At 44.0% G+C, this 17,650-nt stretch overlaps 1 protein-coding gene across 1 annotated transcript in view; it reads left to right on the top strand.

Annotated features, from left to right (window-relative positions):
• The window catches only part of LOC106591582 (fibronectin type III domain-containing protein 3B), a 257,995-nt gene continuing 240,345 nt past the window's right edge, over window positions 1-17,650 (top strand). Inside the window, exon 1 of the mRNA XM_045698964.2 lies at window positions 1-104. The gene's annotated coding sequence lies outside the window, so the exon portion shown is untranslated. The remainder of the gene's footprint in view (window positions 105-17,650) is intronic.

Raw genomic sequence — 17,650 nt, 5'->3', positions numbered from 1 at the left:
GAGCGCGCAGCGCGGGCAGAGTCCAGGCAGGGGATCCAACGACCAGCCCTGGAGACAAATAACAGCAGCGGACGTCTGTTTCAACATTATTTTATTGCAGTGAGGTGAGTTCTATTCTACACTTGTATGTTGTTCTGTTACATGTTTAAATGACTTATTAGAATAGGACGTCGTATTAAACTGGGAGTTAAGAAGTTTTGGGGGATTGTGAGTGCTTGGTTATGGAGCGGTGACGCCGGTAAGACGGTCTCGGTGAGCTGGCGAGAGGAGAGGGGAAGCGAAACTTTTAGGGATTTTTTTTTAACTTCTTGTCCGAAACTGGGTGGAAAGTTTAAAAAAAAAACGTGGCCCTTAAAGTTTTGCTTTTTATATCGCAGTTATATGAGAATGTGATATCGTTTGGATGATTTTGTTTGCGTTGTGGGCCATTTCTGCTGTTTTGGGAAAAAATGTTTTTTCGTCTTCGCAGAGACTGACGTTGAAGAAGTGAGTGCGCAACAGGCTGAAACTCTCTTTCTCTCTCGGTTTGTCCCTCTTTCTCCTCTGTTCTTTACATAACAATCTGCAGGCCCAGCTGTCTCTGTTTAAAAACATCGTTTTAATTGATCAAAGTGAAGTATGTCTGTTTTACTTCAAGATGAAAATAACTTGGATTGCAAGATGCTGATGTGACGATTTGGCAGGGGTTAGGAAATAGTGTGGAGGGACACAATGTAGCTTTGTATTGCATGAACGGTATTACCGATGGTGAAGTGTTATTGCAGACGATCACAACGCACTTTTCCTAGACTGTGTGTAGTTTGTAGCGGATTGGAGAGGATACTGTGTCGGAGGAGGAGAGAGGTCTCTCAACTCCAGCATAGCCTGGCATTCCAGTAAGCCTGCCTGCCTGTCTGTTCTCTCTCTCTCTCTCTCTCTCTCTCTCTCTCTCTCTCTCTCCCCCCTTCTCTCTCTCTCTCTCTCTCTCTGCAGACGTGGAAGTCCAATGCAGTTATTTCATGCGCTTAGTGATTTTGTTTCTGAACGACAGGCCTATTGTTGTCAGACTTTTTGAAATCGATGCTTCACTTTATTATTTAGAAAACGTTTTTCATTTTTCGCCGATGAGTTGATACCCTTAGTTGAAAGGAAACTTAGTTATAAGTAGGCTACAAGCTAACTTCATTTTAGGCTATTATGGGATATGCTTGTCATTATCCCAAGGGTGTTGTGTCACCGTTATAAAGCCGGTATAACGTTGTAATGTCGTTCTGATAATACTGCTATTTCGTTGAGTTGCGAACGCTGGATCTAGAGGGTAAATGGAAGAAAAATAGCATAAGTAACAAACACGCACACGCACACACGCACACACCATCGCACAGAATATATGAGAAATCCGATCCCAAATAGATGACGTCAGATGACATTCCTTCGCTGTAAGGCTGATGTGGCCTTCTGTGTGCTGTGAGTGTGCTTTTATCATGGAAAAGGGATGTCTCAGACTCTCTCGGGAAAAATCAGTGTCTGTGATATGCAGTGAATCTGACTTCTACAGTTATAGATTAAGTTCTGAAGAGTTTTAGATATTTGGAAGAACTCCTGTGTTTGTGGCCCATAATATCCCAATATGTAGCCTGCCTTTCAGCTATATCATTATAATGATTTAATCATTTCATTTTTGTGTTGAGGTATTGGCATATGGTTGTCAGGTGTTGTGTCGACTGTTCTATCGGTGTGTGTGTGTGTGTGTGTGTGTGTGTGTGTGTGTGTGTGTGTGTGTGTGTGTGTGTGTGTGTGTGTGTGTGTGTGTGTGTGTGTGTGTGTGTGTGTGTCTGTGCAGTTTTCAGCAGCAGTCTCTCCTCCCATGATGTCACAAGGGGTTGCTTATCAGGAACATCATTACAATAACATAACAACAACAACAGTAACATTATAGGAATCCACCCTAGAATAACATCATTACAATAACATAACAATAACATAACAACAACAACAGTAACATTATAGGAATCCACCCTAGAATAACATCATTACAATAACATAACAATAACATAACAACAACAACAGTAACATTATAGGAATCCACCCTAGAATAACATCATTACAATAACATAACAATAACATAACAACAACAACAGTAACATTATAGGAATCCACCCTAGAATAACATCATTACAATAACATAACAATAACATAACAACAACAACAGTAACATTATAGGAATCCACCCTAGAATAACATCATTACAATAACATAACAATAACATAACAACAACAACAGTAACATTATAGGAATCCACCCTAGAATAACATCATTACAATAACATAACAATAACATAACAACAACAACAGTAACATTATAGGAATCCACCCTAGAATAACATCATTACAATAACATAACAATAACATAACAACAACAACAGTAACATTATAGGAATCCACCCTAGAATAACATCATTACAATAACATAACAATAACATAACAATAACAACAGTAACATTATAGGAATCCACCCTAGAATAACATCATTACAATAACATAACAATAACATAACTGTAACTTTCCTATTGCCATCATAACTAGAAGGTGACTGTCCTGGAGGTGTTTTGGCGCTAGCATGGCTGGGTAGGGGGTTTTGTTCCTAAACTGGCTACAGGTGTGTGTGTGTGTGTAGGCCTGTCTCTGTCAGAGCCTTGCAGGCCACCATAGGACCGTGTGGGCGGTCTGGTCTGGTCAGCTGGCAGAAGCTTCCTGCTTCCTGTGGCTGAGACTTCTCATTGGTCACGCTGGGAGAAGCATTCTTTTCCACTGAGGTCATGTGGTTAGCATCTGGAATGGAAAGGAGAGAGATGTCCTCAGAAAGGTCTGGAACCTAGAGATGCAACATATGGGTACTTCCTGAAACAGATTGAACAGTGTCCAAATGTATGTATTTATTCATGAATCACACACACACACACACACACACACAAACACACACACACACACACACACACACACACACACACACACACACACACACACACACACACACACACACACACACACACACACACACACACACAGGATAACTACCAGGGGGTAACCAGCTGAGGAAGTATGACTTTCATTTATTTAAGTTAAATAAATATACCTCTTGGTTAAAGTGGCATTTTAAAGGTTTACTTACCTAAGTAGTGCTGGGCGATATGGCCAAAATATAATGTCATGGTATTTTTCACATTTTTGACGGTATGATGGTATTTGACGGTATTTTATGTTTTTGATGAATAAAAGTTCTAAATTTGCTTTATGAGTAGTGCGTGACCCTAGGACCTTCTCAATTATTTCAGTCGGTCTTTCTCCATTCAGATTGTTTGATACTGTTTAATTCAACTTCAACCTAAAATAATTTCCTGCACACACTGCCACGATATGGACAAAAATACTAGGCCTTATTTTTAACCAAATGTTGCAATTGCGATTTAGATTAAAACACTTGGGTGAACTTTTGGAATCATAGAAATAGAATGTTTATTATAATTCTATAGTTAGAATATAAATAATAGTGGGCACTTTGAATACAATGTTGTTTGACATGACAATGAATGAAAATGCCATGGACGAGTTATTGTGACAGGGTAGGAACCAAAGTGATGTTCAGTGTTTCCAAGGGGACCCTATAATCTTTGGCTACATTACATCTTTATTCATATAGCTAAAATATTCATGCTTCCCCTATTCCTCATTGATTTAGAAGATACTGTTGCACAAACAACATGCTAATTTAAGCCTTCACCAGTACTGGTATAGCTAGCTACATTTGCTCTGACTTTTATTAGCTTGTTAGCCAGCTAACTAGAGATTAGCATTAGTGGCTAACACGATGTAGCTTAACTTTCTAAGAAAATACAAACTAGCTGTTTGCAGATGTAAGAAACACAAACTAATATTGTAATTATAGAACGCTTGTGGATTTATATTAAGATCAAAGTGGAAACAACATCGTTGTCATCAACATGGTTGCATGTGCTGCATTGACCATGCAGACTGAATGCAAGTGTCTCGTGGTCAAGCAACGACAAATGTGCTCCTTGAGTGACAGGAAGTGGGACTAGGTCTGTGTGGAAAGCGGTGTGGAGAGAGAGCGGAGAGGGATGACTCAAGTAGCGGAGTAAAATATAAAAATGGACGTTACACATGGCGTATCACATTTAACAAACCCAACATTCAAATAACATTATAGAAGGTAAAGTAAAAACCCAAACCGGTCCATGCATCAATACCGGTATAGTAAAATACGGTATACCGCCCAGACGACTTTGTGTCAGGAGTGTGTGCGTGTGTGTGTGTGTGTGTGCGTGTGTGTGTGTGTGTGTGTGTTCAGGGAGACTGTGTTAGGTTCAGTGTGTGTGTTGAATGATAATTGTCTTGACATTCTCAGAACCCCAGACAAAGCTGATAGCCAATGATGTCCCAGCCTTGTGTGTGTATTAGTGAAAAGTTTACCTCCACTGCCTGCCACTGTGCTGAGTGGTTCTCCTCCCTATTTTGTCCTCCCTTGACCGAGCAACAGAGCAGTCACAGAGAGGTTCCATCTGATTCACAGGCCTTCTCTTTAGCTTCCTTCATTTCCCACGCACGCACGCACGCACGCACGCACGCACGCACGCACACACACACACACACACACACACACACACACACACTCACACTCACACTCACACTCACACTCTCTCTCTCTCTGAAGGCTGGATCGTTGTTGAAGGATCCCAGCGCCTTATGTTTACTTGGCACAGACCTGTAATATTTACCCTCCTCTTTCTCTTTCTCCTTTTCTTTCTATTTCTCCCTCTCTCTTTTCACCTCTCTCCTATTTCCCCTCCCATCTCTCCTCTTCTCCTCTTGGTGATTTCCTGCATTGTTGACAGTTGATTTAGACAGAGATAAAAGAAGTCTTTCAACCCCCCGTTTCCAACCCTCCCTCTCCCCCTCTCCTTTCCTCCCTCTTTCTCTTGTCCCATGTGCCCACCTTGGGGATGCAGGGCTCTATGTCTCTCAGACCATGAAGAGAACTCTACCGTGTCCTATGGGTGGCACTGTAGACGTTCGGACTAGCTAGCAGTGTTAGCTTCTCCTAGCATTGCAGCTAACATCCTCATGCATTATTGTAGTGATTTTCATTGCTGACAGTGTTAGCTTTCCCTAGCGTAGCTATGTTATTAATATGTCACTCATGGCAAGCAACATTATCTTCTCCGAGCCTAGCCGTCAACAGCGGAAGGTAAACGTGTGTTTGTCTTGTTGGTCTTAGTGAGTGAGCATGCCTACATTAGTACACACACACACACACACACACACACACACACACACACACACACACACACACACACACACACACACACACACACACACACACACACACACACACACACACACACACATCTGTGACATAACTCACATTTTCGTGCCCGCATTAGCATGCTAGGCGTGTTAGCATGGCTATGGAAAGTTCCAGCTGCTCTTAATGGATGTTATATGCAGGTGTGTGTTTCACGGATGTGTATGTGTGTGTTTGTGTGTGTCAGTATACGGATAAATCTTCTTCAAAAGGAAATAGAAATAGTTGCTAAATTGCTGCAATAACTCAATACATCGTTATAAAAATAGGCTAGAAACATCAACCAGGCCATGCCACACTCCCTCCTCCCCTACTTACATACCTCTGTCATTTCTACCTCTCCTCTCTCTTCCCCCTTTTCTTTTTCTTTGCCCCTCCTTGCCCCCAAGCAGGACCCCCCACAAATCATCACACACACACCTCCCCCAGCCTGGGTTCACAAGGTCAAATTCCTCCTCCTCAATCAGGCCTCAGGATTTGTGTGTGTAGCCAATACATAGGTGTGTGCGTGCCAATTCCATTCCCACTTCACTGCAATGTCCTCTCCACTCTTTGGGACTAATTCCATATTATTCTAACGGATTAACTATCGGCCCTTCCTTTGTCTCACATACATGCACGCTCACACACCCACACTAAGAGAGACCAGGCATTCTGAGGATATATTCCAACACACAGTGGAATGTGTATCCTGAGAGGAATGTGCATACTTTTCCACTGTGATCTCTCTCTCTCTCTCTCTCTCTCTCTCTCTCTCTCTCTCTCTCCCCTCTCCCTCTCTCCCTCTCTCCCTCTCTCTCTCTCTGATTCAGGATTCAGTCTTTTACGATGACTAAATGTCACACTGTGAGATGTTGCCAAATAAAAATGTTGATATCAGCCTGGTTAGATTGTACAATTTGCTTCAGTTCTGTTGTCACATTGTCGTTGGCAGGCTCCGTCAGCGGTGTATTTGACCCGCGCATGTTCGGAAAAAAAGTTCAAGTATACATCTAGAAATCATTTTCACGTATAGACTTTATATGTCCGAACTTCCCAAAAAGAACATGGCTGCTCTATTTATCAAAATCCCGTCAGGTCGCCTGATTTCAGATGACATGTAGTCTCAACAAGATTATTAAGGAAAACGTTCTTCTTGAAAAGCATGTTAACGTTTCAATCAAACTATTATATTCATCTGACTATTCACAATAATCATATTACTGTGTGCATACTTAATGCCGGCCGTGTTCCTATTGGTCCGTCACCGGGATCGGCTCGTAACACCAGCCCACACTACACGATAAAGGCTCAACGTTTCTGACGGACCGCACGCAGTGGTGCTTAATCGGCAGACGTAGACCCTGTCACGCTGAACGAGCCAAGACGTCCGACCGTCGTTTGCGTCCAAAGAATTAGCCCACAACGTCCACATTTTGCTGGGACGCCAAAACCGTGGCTGAAGACGGCTAAAATCATACAGTTTATCATACAGCCTTAAATGGGAAGTTCACCCAAAAACACTTCTGGGACCTTTATAATGCCTGCCTGACCATTTGTCACCACCCCAGACAGTTTCTAGGTCCATTGCTTGAGAATTTAGATGTAGTTTATGAGCTACTTCTCCTCCCCGGGACCGTCTGATTGACATCATGGAGGAGGTCGAGCATCAGACCGACGATGCAGAAGAACAGGACCTGTGTGTGTGTGTAAACATCAATCCTGGGGTTCTGGAGACGTTTTTCAGAATGCCCTGGATCACCCGGAAGGACTTGCCACATCTGACGGCCCAAATGGGAAGCTCTCTGAAAGTGTAAGTGTTTTGGAAATTGGGATATATTTTATTATTCCTCTCTAAGATGCAAATGAATAGCTACCTAATGATAACAACTGTATTTTCTAGTAACCTGCCTACGCTCTATAATGTAACTGTACCTGGCTACACTCTATAATGTAACTGTACCTGGCTACACTCTATAATGTAACTGTAACTGGCTACACTCTATAATGTAACTGTACCTGGCTACACTCTATAATGTAACTGTACCTGGCTACACTCTATAATGTAACTGTACCTGGCTACACTCTATAATGTAACTGTACCTGGCTACACTCTATAATGTAACTGTAACTGGCTACACTCTATAATGTAACTGTAACTGGCTACACTCTATAATGTAACTGTACCTGGCTACACTCTATAATGTAACTGTACCTGGCTACACTCTATAATGTAACTGTAACTGGCTACACTCTATAATGTAACTGTACCTGGCTACACTCTATAATGTAACTGTAACTGGCTACTGTAGTTAGATCAACTAGGTCAACAGTGTCTAGAACGAGTGGATGCGCCACATGAGTAGAATGTATGGGATGCGCACTTCACAATATGGTCTAAATGATCAATATTGTATATTACCAAACACTGTAAGATGTATAAAGTCAATAGTGTTAGTGAACAAATGTAAGGTGTGTGTGTTGGTGGCAGGGAGGTCAGGTGCAGGAGAAAGAACTTGGTATAAAGAACTCACAAACAAACTAAAAAAAAAACGAAATATACAACAAATAATAAAATGGGTAGAAAACACATACTAGCACTAAGATACAATCAAACAATCTCCAACAAGGACATGAGGGGAAACAGAGGGTTAAATACACAACATGTCATTGATGGGATTGGAACCAGGTGTGATACAAGACAAGACAAAACCAATGCAAAATGAAAAATGGATCAGTGATGGCAAGAAGATTGGCGACGTCGACCGCCGAACAAGGAGAGGGACCGACTTTGGCAGAAGTCGTGACAACAAAATGCAGTGGTGTAAAGTACTTAAGTAAAAATACTTTAAAGTACTACTTAAGTAGTTTTTGGGGGTATCTAAACTTAACTATTTATATTTTGGACTACTTTTACTTTTACTTCACTACATTCCTGAAGATAATAATGTACATTTTACTCCATACATTTTCCCTGACACCCAAAAGTACTCGTTACATTTTGAATGCTTAGCAGGACAGGAAAATGGTCCAGTTCACACACTTACCAAGAGAACACGTGGTCATCCCTACTGCCTCTGATCTGACAGACTCACTAAACAGCGAACACATGGTCATCCCTACTGCCTCTGATCTGACAGACTCACTAAACAGAGAACACGTGGTCATCCCTACTGCCTCTGATCTGGAGGACTCACTAAACAGAGAACACGTGGTCATCCCTACTGCCTCTGATCTGGAGGACTCACTAAACAGAGAACACGTGGTCATCCCTACTGCCTCTGATCTGACAGACTCACTAAACAGAGAACACGTGGTCATCCCTACTGCCTCTGATCTGGAGGACTCACTAAACAGAGAACACGTGGTCATCCCTACTGCCTCTGATCTGGAGGACTCACTAAACAGAGAACACGTGGTCATCCCTACTGCCTCTGATCTGACAGACTCACGAAACAGAGAACACGTGGTCATCCCTACTTCCTCTGATCTGGAGGACTCACTAAACAGAGAACACGTGGTCATCCCTACTTCCTCTGATCTGACAGACTCACTAAACAGAGAACACGTGGTCATCCCTACTGCCTCTGATCTGACAGACTCACTAAACAGAGAACACGTGGTCATCCCTACTGCCTCTGATCTGGTGGACTCACTAAACACATATGCTTTGTCTGTAAATTATATCTGAGAGGTGTGCACGAAAATGGTGCCGTCTGGGTTGCTTAATATAAGGAATTTGAAGTGATTTCTATTTTTACTTTGATAGTGTGGAGTAACAGTACATTCTATTGTCTACCTAGTGTGGAGTAACGGTACAGTCTACTGTCTACCTAGTGTGGAGTAACGGTACAGTCTACTGTCTACCTAGTGTGGAGTAACGGTACAGTCTACTGTCTACCTAGTGTGGAGTAACGGTACAGTCTACTGTCTACCTAGTGTGGAGTAACATTACAGTCTACTGTCTACCTAGTGTGGAGTAACGGTATGGTCTACTGTCTACCTAGTGTGGAGTAACGGTACAGTCTACTGTCTACCTAGTGTGGAGTAACGGTACAGTCTACTGTCTACCTAGTGTGGAGTAACATTACAGTCTACTGTCTACCTAGTGTGGAGTAACGGTACAGTCTACTGTCTACCTAGTGTGGAGTAACATTACAGTCTACTGTCTACCTAGTGTGGAGTAACGGTACAGTCTACTGTCTACCTAGTGTGGAGTAACATTACAGTCTACTGTCTCCCTAGTGTGGAGTAACGGTACAGTCTACTGTCTACCTAGAGTGGAGTAACGGTACAGTCTACGGTCTACCTAGTGTGGAGTAACGGTACAGTCTACTGTCTACCTAGTGTGGAGTAACGGTACAGTCTACTGTCTACCTAGTGTGGAGTAACATTACAGTCTACTGTCTCCCTAGTGTGGAGTAACAGTTCAGTCTACTGTCTACCTAGTGTGGAGTAACGGTACAGTCTACTGTCTACCTAGTGTGGAGTAACATTACAGTCTACTGTCTACCTAGTGTGGAGTAACATTACAGTCTACTGTCTACCTAGTGTGGAGTAACGGTACAGTCTACTGTCTACCTAGTGTGGAGTAACGGTACAGTCTACTGTCTACCTAGAGTGGAGTAACGGTACAGTCTACTGTCTACCTAGTGTGGAGTAACGGTACAGTCTACTGTCTACCTAGTGTGGAGTAACGGTACAGTCTACTGTCTACCTAGTGTGGAGTAACGGTACAGTCTACTGTCTACCTAGTGTGGAGTAACGGTACGGTCTACTGTCTACCTAGTGTGGAGTAACGGTACAGTCTACTGTCTACCTAGTGTGGAGTAACGGTACAGTCTACTGTCTACCTAGAGTGTAGTAACGGTACAGTCTACTGTCTACCTAGTGTGGAGTAACAGTACAGTCTACTGTCTACCTAGTGTGGAGTAACAGTACAGTCTACTGTCTACCTAGTGTGGAGTAACGGTACAGTATACTGTCTATCTAGTGTGGAGTAACGGTACAGTCTACTATCTACCTAGTGTGGAGTAACATTACAGTCTACTGTCTACCTAGTGTGGAGTAACGGTATGGTCTACTGTCTACCTAGAGTGGAGTAACGGTACAGTCTACTGTCTACCTAGTGTGGAGTAACGGTATGGTCTACTGTCTACCTAGAGTGGAGTAACGGTACAGTCTACTGTCTACCTAGTGTGGAGTAACATTACAGTCTACTGTCTACCTAGTGTGGAGTAACGGTATGGTCTACTGTCTACCTAGAGAGGAGTAACGGTACAGTCTACTGTCTACCTAGTGTGGAGTAACATTACAGTCTACTGTCTCCCTAGTGTGGAGTAACGGTACAGTCTACTGTCTACCTAGTGTGGAGTAACGGTACAGTCTACTGTCTACCTAGTGTGGAGTAACGGTACAGTCTACTGTCTACCTAGAGTGGAGTAACGGTACAGTCTACTGTCTACCTAGTGTGGAGTAACGGTACAGTCTACTGTCTACCTAGTGTGGAGTAACGGTACAGTCTACTGTCTACCTAGTGTGGAGTAACGGTACAGTCTACTGTCTACCTAGTGTGGAGTAACGGTACAGTCTACTGTCTACCTAGTGTGGAGTAACGGTACAGTCTACTGTCTACCTAGTGTGGAGTAACGGTACAGTCTACTGTCTACCTAGTGTGGAGTAACGGTATGGTCTACTGTCTACCTAGTGTGGAGTAACGGTACAGTCTACTGTCTACCTAGTGTGGAGTAACGGTACAGTCTACTGTCTACCTAGTGTGGAGTAACGGTACGGTCTACTGTATACCTAGTGTGGAGTAACGGTACAGTCTACTGTCTACCTAGTGTGGAGTAACGGTACAGTCTACTGTCTACCTAGTGTGGAGTAACGGTACAGTCTACTGTCTACCTAGTGTGGAGTAACATTACAGTCTACTGTCTACCTAGTGTGGAGTAACGGTATGGTCTACTGTCTACCTAGTGTGGAGTAACGGTACAGTCTACTGTCTACCTAGAGTGGAGTAACGGTACAGTCTACTGTCTACCTAGTGTGGAGTAACAGTACAGTCTACTGTCTACCTAGTGTGGAGTAACGGTACAGTCTACTGTCTACCTAGTGTGGAGTAACGGTACAGTCTACTGTCTACCTAGTGTGGAGTAACGGTACAGTCTACTGTCTACCTAGTGTGGAGTAACGGTACAGTCTACTGTCTACCTAGTGTGGAGTAACGGTACAGTCTACTGTCTACCTAGTGTGGAGTAACGGTACGGTCTACTGTCTACCTAGTGTGGAGTAACGGTACAGTCTACTGTCTACCTAGTGTGGAGTAACGGTACAGTCTACTGTCTACCTAGTGTGGAGTAACGGTACGGTCTACTGTATACCTAGTGTGGAGTAACGGTACAGTCTACTGTCTACCTAGTGTGGAGTAACGGTACAGTCTACTGTCTACCTAGTGTGGAGTAACGGTACAGTCTACTGTCTACCTAGTGTGGAGTAACATTACAGTCTAATGTCTACCTAGTGTGGAGTAACGGTATGGTCTACTGTCTACCTAGTGTGGAGTAACGGTACAGTCTACAGTCTACCTAGAGTGGAGTAACGGTACAGTCTACTGTCTACCTAGTGTGGAGTAACAGTACAGTCTACTGTCTACCTAGTGTGGAGTAACAGTACAGTCTACTGTCTACCTAGTGTGGAGTAACGGTACAGTCTACTGTCTATCTAGTGTGGAGTAACGGTACAGTCTACTGTCTACCTAGTGTGGAGTAACATTACAGTCTACTGTCTACCTAGTGTGGAGTAACGGTATGGTCTACTGTCCAGCTAGAGTGGAGTAACGGTACAGTCTACTGTCTACCTAGTGTGGAGTAACGGTATGGTCTACTGTCTACCTAGAGTGGAGTAACGGTACAGTCTACTGTCTACCTAGTGTGGAGTAACATTACAGTCTACTGTCTACCTAGTGTGGAGTAACGGTATGGTCTACTGTCTACCTAGAGTGGAGTAACGGTACAGTCTACTGTCTACCTAGAGTGGAGTAACAGTGCAGTCTACTGTCTACCTAGTGTGGAGTAACGGTACAGTCTACTGTCTACCTAGTGTGGAGTAACGGTACAGTCTACTCTCTACCTAGTGTGGAGTAACGGTACAGTCTACTGTCTACCTAGTGTGGAGTAACGGTACAGTCTACTGTCTACCTAGTGTGGAGTAACGGTACAGTCTACTGTCTACCTAGTGTGGAGTAACGGTATGGTCTACTGTCTACCTAGTGTGGAGTAACGGTACAGTCTACTGTCTACCTAGAGTGGAGTAACGGTACAGTCTACTGTCTACCTAGTGTGGAGTAACAGTACAGTCTACTGTCTACCTAGTGTGGAGTAACGGTACAGTCTACTGTCTACCTAGTGTGGAGTAACGGTACAGTCTACTGTCTACCTAGTGTGGAGTAACGGTACAGTCTACTGTCTACCTAGTGTGGAGTAACGGTACAGTCTACTGTCTACCTAGTGTGGAGTAACGGTACAGTCTACTGTCTACCTAGTGTGGAGTAACGGTACGGTCTACTGTCTACCTAGTGTGGAGTAACGGTACAGTCTACTGTCTACCTAGTGTGGAGTAACGGTACAGTCTACTGTCTACCTAGTGTGGAGTAACGGTACGGTCTACTGTATACCTAGAGTGGAGTAACGGTACAGTCTACTGTCTACCTAGTGTGGAGTAACATTACAGTCTACTGTCTACCTAGTGTGGAGTAACGGTATGGTCTACTGTCTTCCTAGAGAGGAGTAACGGTACAGTCTACTGTCTACCTAGTGTGGAGTAACAGTGCAGTCTACTGTCTACCTAGTGTGGAGTAACGGTACAGTCTACTGTCTACCTAGTGTGGAGTAACGGTACAGTCTACTCTCTACCTAGTGTGGAGTAACGGTACAGTCTACTGTCTACCTAGTGTGGAGTAACGGTACAGTCTACTGTCTACCTAGTGTGGAGTAACGGTACAGTCTACTGTCTACCTAGTGTGGTGTAACGGTACAGTCTACTGTCTACCTAGTGTGGAGTAACGGTATGGTCTACTGTCTACCTAGTGTGGAGTAACGGTACGGTCTACTGTCTACCTAGTGTGGAGTAACGGTAAAGTCTACTGTCTACCTAGTGTGGAGTAACGGTACGGTCTACTGTATACCTAGTGTGGAGTAACGGTACAGTCTACTGTCTACCTAGTGTGGAGTAACGGTACAGTGTACTGTCTACCTAGTGTGGAGTAACGGTACAGTCTACTGTCTACCTAGTGTGGAGTAACATTACAGTCTAATGTCTACCTAGTGTGGAGTAACGGTATGGTCTACTGTCTACCTAGTGTGGAGTAACGGTACAGTCTACTGTCTACCTAGAGTGGAGTAACGGTACAGTCTACTGTCTACCTAGTGTGGAGTAACAGTACAGTCTACTGTCTACCTAGTGTGGAGTAACAGTACACTCTACTGTCTACCTAGTGTGGAGTAACGGTACAGTCTACTGTCTATCTAGTGTGGAGTAACGGTACAGTCTACTGTCTACCTAGTGTGGAGTAACATTACAGTCTACTGTCTACCTAGTGTGGAGTAACGGTATGGTCTACTGTCCAGCTAGAGTGGAGTAACGGTACAGTCTACTGTCTACCTAGTGTGGAGTAACGGTATGGTCTACTGTCTACCTAGAGTGGAGTAACGGTACAGTCTACTGTCTACCTAGTGTGGAGTAACATTACAGTCTACTGTCTACCTAGTGTGGAGTAACGGTATGGTCTACTGTCTACCTAGAGTGGAGTAACGGTACAGTCTACTGTCTACCTAGAGTGGAGTAACAGTGCAGTCTACTGTCTACCTAGTGTGGAGTAACGGTACAGTCTACTGTCTACCTAGTGTGGAGTAACAGTTCAGTCTACTGTCTACCTAGTGTGGAGTAACATTACAGTCTACTGTCTACCTAGTGTGGAGTAACGGTACAGTCTACTGTCTACCTAGTGTGGAGTAACGGTACAGTCTACTGTCTACCTAGTGTGGAGTAACGGTACAGTCTACTGTCTACCTAGTGTGGAGTAACGGTACAGTCTACTGTCTACCTAGTGTGGAGTAACGGTACAGTCTACTGTCTACCTAGTGTGGAGTAACGGTACGGTCTACTGTCTACCTAGTGTGGAGTAACGGTACAGTCTACTGTCTACCTAGTGTGGAGTAACGGTACAGTCTACTGTCTACCTAGTGTGGAGTAACGGTACGGTCTACTGTATACCTAGTGTGGAGTAACGGTACAGTCTACTGTCTACCTAGTGTGGAGTAACGGTACAGTCTACTGTCTACCTAGTGTGGAGTAACGGTACAGTCTACTGTCTACCTAGTGTGGAGTAACATTACAGTCTACTGTCTACCTAGTGTGGAGTAACGGTATGGTCTACTGTCTACCTAGTGTGGAGTAACGGTACAGTCTACTGTCTACCTAGAGTGGAGTAACGGTACAGTCTACTGTCTACCTAGTGTGGAGTAACAGTACAGTCTACTGTCTACCTAGTGTGGAGTAACAGTACAGTCTACTGTCTACCTAGTGTGGAGTAACGGTACAGTCTACTGTCTATCTAGTGTGGAGTAACGGTACAGTCTACTGTCTACCTAGTGTGGAGTAACATTACAGTCTACTGTCTACCTAGTGTGGAGTAACGGTATGGTCTACTGTCTACCTAGAGTGGAGTAACGGTACAGTCTACTGTCTACCTAGTGTGGAGTAACGGTATGGTCTACTGTCTACCTAGAGTGGAGTAACGGTACAGTCTACTGTCTACCTAGTGTGGAGTAACATTACAGTCTACTGTCTACCTAGTGTGGAGTAACGGTATGGCTACTGTCTACCTAGAGTGGAGTAACGGTACAGTCTACTGTCTACCTAGAGTGGAGTAACAGTGCAGTCTACTGTCTACCTAGTGTGGAGTAACGGTACAGTCTACTGTCTACCTAGTGTGGAGTAACAGTTCAGTCTACTGTCTACCTAGTGTGGAGTAACATTACAGTCTACTGTCTACCTAGTGTGGAGTAACGGTACAGTCTACTGTCTACCTAGTGTGGAGTAACGGTACAGTCTACTGTCTACCTAGTGTGGAGTAAGGGTACAGTCTACTGTCTACCTAGTGTGGAGTAACGGTACAGTCTACTGTCTACCTAGTGTGGAGTAACGGTACAGTCTACTGTCTACCTAGTGTGGAGTAACATTACATTCTATTGTCTACCTAGTGTGGAGTAACGGTACAGTCTACTGTCTACCTAGTGTGGAGTAACGGTACAGTCTACTGTCTACCTAGTGTGGAGTAACATTACAGTCTACTGTCTACCTAGTGTATTAACGGTACAGTCTACTGTCTACCTAGTGTGGAGTAACGGTACAGTCTACTGTCTCCCTAGTGTGGAGTAACGGTACAGTCTACTGTCTACCTAGTGTGGAGTAACGGTACAGTCTACTGTCTACCTAGTGTGGAGTAACGGTACGGTCTACTGTCTACCTAGTGTGGAGTAACGGTACAGTCTACTGTCTACCTAGTGTGGAGTAACGGTACGGTCTACTGTCTACCTAGTGTGGAGTAACGGTACAGTCTACTGTCTACCTAGTGTGGAGTAACGGTACGGTCTACTGTCTACCTAGTGTGGAGTAACGGTACAGTCTACTGTCTACCTAGTGTGGAGTAACGGTACAGTGTACTGTCTACCTAGTGTGGAGTAACGGTACAGTCTACTGTCTACCTAGTGTGGAGTAACATTACAGTCTAATGTCTACCTAGTGTGGAGTAACGGTATGGTCTACTGTCTACCTAGTGTGGAGTAACGGTACAGTCTACTGTCTACCTAGAGTGGAGTAACGGTACAGTCTACTGTCTACCTAGTGTGGAGTAACAGTACAGTCTACTGTCTACCTAGTGTGGAGTAACAGTACAGTCTACTGTCTACCTAGTGTGGAGTAACGGTACAGTCTACTGTCTATCTAGTGTGGAGTAACGGTACAGTCTACTGTCTACCTAGTGTGGAGTAACATTACAGTCTACTGTCTACCTAGTGTGGAGTAACGGTATGGTCTACTGTCCAGCTAGAGTGGAGTAACGGTACAGTCTACTGTCTACCTAGTGTGGAGTAACGGTATGGTCTACTGTCTACCTAGAGTGGAGTAACGGTACAGTCTACTGTCTACCTAGTGTGGAGTAACATTACAGTCTACTGTCTACCTAGTGTGGAGTAACGGTATGGTCTACTGTCTACCTAGAGTGGAGTAACGGTACAGTCTACTGTCTACCTAGAGTGGAGTAACAGTGCAGTCTACTGTCTACCTAGTGTGGAGTAACGGTACAGTCTACTGTCTACCTAGTGTGGAGTAACAGTTCAGTCTACTGTCTACCTAGTGTGGAGTAACATTACAGTCTACTGTCTACCTAGTGTGGAGTAACGGTACAGTCTACTGTCTACCTAGTGTGGAGTAACGGTACAGTCTACTGTCTACCTAGTGTGGAGTAACGGTACAGTCTACTGTCTACCTAGTGTGGAGTAACGGTACAGTCTACTGTCTACCTAGTGTGGAGTAACGGTACAGTCTACTGTCTACCTAGTGTGGAGTAACGGTACGGTCTACTGTCTACCTAGTGTGGAGTAACGGTACAGTCTACTGTCTACCTAGTGTGGAGTAACGGTACAGTCTACTGTCTACCTAGTGTGGAGTAACGGTACGGTCTACTGTATACCTAGTGTGGAGTAACGGTACAGTCTACTGTCTACCTAGTGTGGAGTAACGGTACAGTCTACTGTCTACCTAGTGTGGAGTAACGGTACAGTCTACTCTCTACCTAGTGTGGAGTAACGGTACAGTCTACTGTCTACCTAGTGTGGAGTAACGGTACAGTCTACTGTCTACCTAGTGTGGAGTAACGGTACAGTCTACTGTCTACCTAGTGTGGAGTAACGGTACAGTCTACTGTCTACCTAGTGTGGAGTAACGGTATGCTCTACTGTCTACCTAGTGTGGAGTAACGGTACGGTCTACTGTCTACCTAGTGTGGAGTAACGGTAAAGTCTACTGTCTACCTAGTGTGGAGTAACGGTACGGTCTACTGTATACCTAGTGTGGAGTAACGGTACAGTCTACTGTCTACCTAGTGTGGAGTAACGGTACAGTGTACTGTCTACCTAGTGTGGAGTAACGGTACAGTCTACTGTCTACCTAGTGTGGAGTAACATTACAGTCTAATGTCTACCTAGTGTGGAGTAACGGTATGGTCTACTGTCTACCTAGTGTGGAGTAA

The sequence above is a fragment of the Salmo salar genome, chromosome 17, assembly GCF_965601325.2.
Source record: "Salmo salar chromosome 17, fSalSal1, whole genome shotgun sequence".
NCBI classification, from domain to species: Eukaryota; Metazoa; Chordata; class Actinopteri; order Salmoniformes; family Salmonidae; genus Salmo; species Salmo salar.
Note: the sequence above shows the minus strand (reverse complement) of the source record. Positions and strands in the feature narration are given on the sequence as shown.